The sequence below is a fragment of the Herpailurus yagouaroundi genome, unplaced genomic scaffold, assembly GCF_014898765.1.
Source record: "Herpailurus yagouaroundi ecotype Mexico unplaced genomic scaffold, PumYag 198, whole genome shotgun sequence".
NCBI classification, from domain to species: Eukaryota; Metazoa; Chordata; class Mammalia; order Carnivora; family Felidae; genus Herpailurus; species Herpailurus yagouaroundi.
Window position 1 is genome coordinate 30,572,534 of NW_024412429.1, and position 4,145 is coordinate 30,576,678.

At 41.6% G+C, this 4,145-nt stretch overlaps 1 pseudogene; it reads left to right on the top strand.

The window, feature by feature from the left end:
- The first annotated feature begins 861 nt into the window (after positions 1-861).
- LOC121013140 (developmental pluripotency-associated protein 3-like) lies at positions 862-1,646 on the top strand (annotated as a pseudogene).
- The last annotated feature ends 2,499 nt before the right edge of the window (positions 1,647-4,145 follow it).

Sequence of the window (4,145 nt, forward strand, 5' to 3'; positions counted from 1 at the left end):
TCTGAGTTGAATAATAGTCGACTAAATGCAACCCTTGGTAGACCCGCTCAGTGTTGATAATTTTCTTGATGTCATTTGAGACGTTGACATCTCTGTCCTTCATACTGTAACCTGGTGGCTATTACTGTCTGTGTGAACAGGTATTTATAAAAATAAGACACACGCCAGACAATTTGTAAATCCTTCCCATGAAGTCATTTAATATCTAGTAACAGTAGAACCTAGTTTTTCCAGTCCCCCTCTTACAAGTTCTTAGTCGCCTTCCTGTGGCTCCTCTTCCCCCCTCCCCCTTTGCTTAGAGCTGGTGCCTACCTCTCTCTCTCTTTTGGAGATTTCCTTCACTTTTGTGGCCTTATCTCCACTTCTCCTCTACCAGCGACTTCCTGATCTGTAGTCCTCTGGGCCAACTGTTGCCATTTAACTTCAAAAACAAAGTAAATGTTTATCAGGCATCTCTTCTGTGGTCCTTTCATGACAGTAATCTTATTTTAGCCTCATCACAACCTTGTAGAGTAGGTTGTGTTACTCCTGTTCAGAAAGGAAACAAAGCATAGAAAGTTTTATTTAATATTACTTTAAATTCAACATGAGTTTGGGAGGATGGTTTGGTTACTGACTGTCACCATGGCGTCTCTGTGATGTTCAGAGACCAGATCAGCTTGTGCGTAACAACTGTCTATACTTGACCTAACATAGAGTAAGCCCTAAATAAACACTCGAGAATGACTGAATGAATGGTCAGGTACGCATTTTAGGTGTATGCTAGGTAACACAGCATACATGTTCTTTCTCTCACCACGCTTTGTTGGAGTCTAGGGTTTTCTCGCTCTTTCTGGGCTATTTCATTCTTTCCAGGCTATTTTGTAGCTAGTTGAGTCCTGAGCATCACCTTCCACTGGAATCCAAAGATATAGAAGGAGCTTTGGTCTCTGACTAGGCTTTCAATGGATTTGCCAACGAAGCTTTACCTATCCTGTGGCCCGGAACGTTCTCAGATGGCCAGTGAAGAAAATCCCAGGAAGGCTCAGCTGCCTTCCAACTATCTCCGAAGTATTAATAAAGAACTTTAGTAGATTGACTCCTGACCCTAGTATCAAACTCCCTTCCCCTCTACCAGAATATCCACCCCAACAGCAGGACAGGGAGAAGAAACCACAGGGGCTTGTGGACCGAATGCTCAGCAACAGGAGGAGGGGTGGAGTAAGGACTTTGTTAACTGCTCCAGAAGAAAGGATGGGAAGGCTGATGTGGTTTATTTTATTTTATTTAAAAAAATTTTTTTTTAATGTTTATTCATTTTTGAGAGAGAGAGAGAGACAGAGCATGAGTAGGGAAGGGGCAGAGAGGGCATCACAGAATCTGAAGCAGGCTCCAGGCTCCGAGCTGTCAGCACAGAGCCCGATGCGGGGCTCGAACTCACACACTGTGAGATCATGATCTGGGCCGAAGTCGGACGCTCAACCGACTGAGCCACCCAGGCGCCCCAGCTGATGTGGTTTATTAAAAAACATTGCTACTTCAACCAGCATTCCACGGATGAATCAAGAGTGAAAAGATTTAGAGGTAGATGTCATTATTGCCTGTATCATAGAGATCCTTCTGAGGATCCCAGCATGGAGAATAATTATGACATGGAGCCAGTGTAAACATAAACCTTAAGATACTGTTTTTTTCTCACTAGTAATTTTAGGATCAGTATGCTGCAGCTTGGGAAAGCTGCTCTGTTGAGACCAACTGCGTAATATTTTGATAATCTATGATGTAAGCTCTGTCCTGTCTTTTCTACCTAGATACCAGTAATTTGTGAGGAGTCCTGCTAGTTTGCATTTGAATGACTTCAATAAACTTTACTTCCACTTTTTGCTGTGACCCAAGGAAGTAGGTTTTGAGTGTTGCCTGTGTGTTTGAGAAGCCTGAAGTTGTTAGGATAGGTTAGCCTAACATGGGGCTCCTGGGTGGCTCAGTTGGGTTAAGCATCTGACTAGAGCTCTGTAGAGTAGGGCTCTGTGCTGGCAGCTGGGAGCCTGGAGCCTGCTTCGGATTTTGTGTGTGTGTGTGTGTCTCTCTCTCTCTCTCTGCCCCTCCCCCGCTCACGCTCTGTCTCAAAAATAAACACATTAAAAAAAAAAGAGAGAGAAGGGCGCCTGGGTGGCTCAGTCGGTTAAGCGGCCGACTTCGGCTCAGGTCGTGATCTCGCGGTCTGTGAGTTCGAGCCCCTCGTCGGGCTCTGTGCTGACAGCTCAGAGCCTGGAGCCTGTTTCGGATTCTGAGTCTCCCTCTCTCTGACCCTCCCCCATTCATGCTCTGTCTCTCTCTGTCTCAAAAATAAATAAACGTTAAAAAAAAAAAGAGAGAAAACCTAACATCAAATTGGAAGCCAAGTAACTTGTGCAGGAGGTATATACAGAGAATATTGGGTGGTTTGGCTAGAGCATAATTATCATTAGGGCAGGGTGCAATAGGCTAGATTTTCTGGTTTTCAAAAATTGGAATTGTAAGAAATGTTTTGATGTGCTAGTTCAATTTTCAGCAGCAAATGTGTACATAGAGGATCTTACTAAAATTGAGACTTATTTGAAAAAAAGGTAATTAGTCTGATTTGAGGAGTTCAAAAGCAGCAGGGTGACTAGGAAGCCATTATAATGGCACAGGTAAGAGATGAGTAGCTTAGTGATGGTGGTGATGGTTGTGGGGGAGAGGGAGAAGATGGAAAGCCGTGCTCCTAGTTGACGGGAAAGATGGCACTTTGTTCAGTGTGGAAAGTGCCTTTCAACGATCTTTAGGCTCTCATGGTCACAGGATTTGGATATTGACTGGACTCCCAATTTTCTGGCTGAGTGACCAGATGCATGACGTTACCACCAACTCAGTCTGGGAACACAGGACAGAAATCTTCAGGTCTTTGAGCATTCTACTACCAGATTATTCTTCCTCAAACACCATTCTCATCATGTATCTCTCCCGATTAAGAATCCATAATGACCTTCTACTGCACCTCAGAGAAGATAGTGATTTTGATTTTGGTACTCAAATAACTTATTTTGGTATCCGGAAGTTTCATATCTTCTCCTCTCTGGATTCTGGTGGGATCCCTTAAGGGCTGGGAGAATATCATAGTCTTCATTGCTGTTATTGTTGTTACAGTACAGTTAACTAGCATAGTGCTGGGTGAATAGTGTATGTGTAATACTAATTTGCTTAAAGGATTTGAAAACAATTATGTAATGATGCCTTTGAAATTCATGATTATGAGTATGGAGTGATTTAGAAAAATAATAATGTAACTGCCTCTACCTGAATCTATGTTATAACTCATAATAGTTACAAACACTTATACAGTATATTTTGTATAATAGATATTAATTCTCAGTGCTTTCCTTCTATTGACTCATTTAATTCTCACAACAACCCTATAAGATAAACCCCACGAGACAGATACTAGTATTTTAGACGAGGACACTGAGGAGGTTAAGGACATTTTTAAAAGTTGCACAGTTAGTAAGTAGAGAGTTTGGATTTGGACGTAGGCAAGTCTGGCTTAAATGCGTACTTAACAGGAGTGCTTGGGTGGCTGAGTAGGTTGAGCGTCCCAGTCGATTTCAGCTGAGGTCATGATCTCATAGTTTGTGGGATCGAGCCTCCCATCGGATTCTCTCTTTCCCTCTCTCTGTCTCTGTCTCTCTCAAAATAAATAAACAACCATTAAAAAATGTATACTTAGCTATCACATTACCTACAGAATCTTAGAGAACTCAGGATCCATTAATTATTATAGTTACAAGGTAAATAGTTACCCCATTTATCAAAAATGAATACATGATTAATTAAATGCTGAAAAAGGTAACCAAAATCTGTTCATATATGTCTTTCCATTTCTTCCATTATCCGATATGCTCACGCTTAGCATCATTAAAATAACAAAAGTTTAAGTAGTTCTTTTGCATCTATAATTCATTTGATTCTTAGAATAAGCCATGTGGTAAGTGCATAATCATTATTACCCTCCAATTTTAGGAGGAAGCTGACATAGCCTGTGCCGGAAGAGTTCAGGTGCTGGTGTGTTTCTTTCTATTTTTTAAAGTTTTATTTTTATTTATCCTGAGATGGGGGGAAGGGCAGAGAGAGAGGGAGGGAGAGAGAGAATT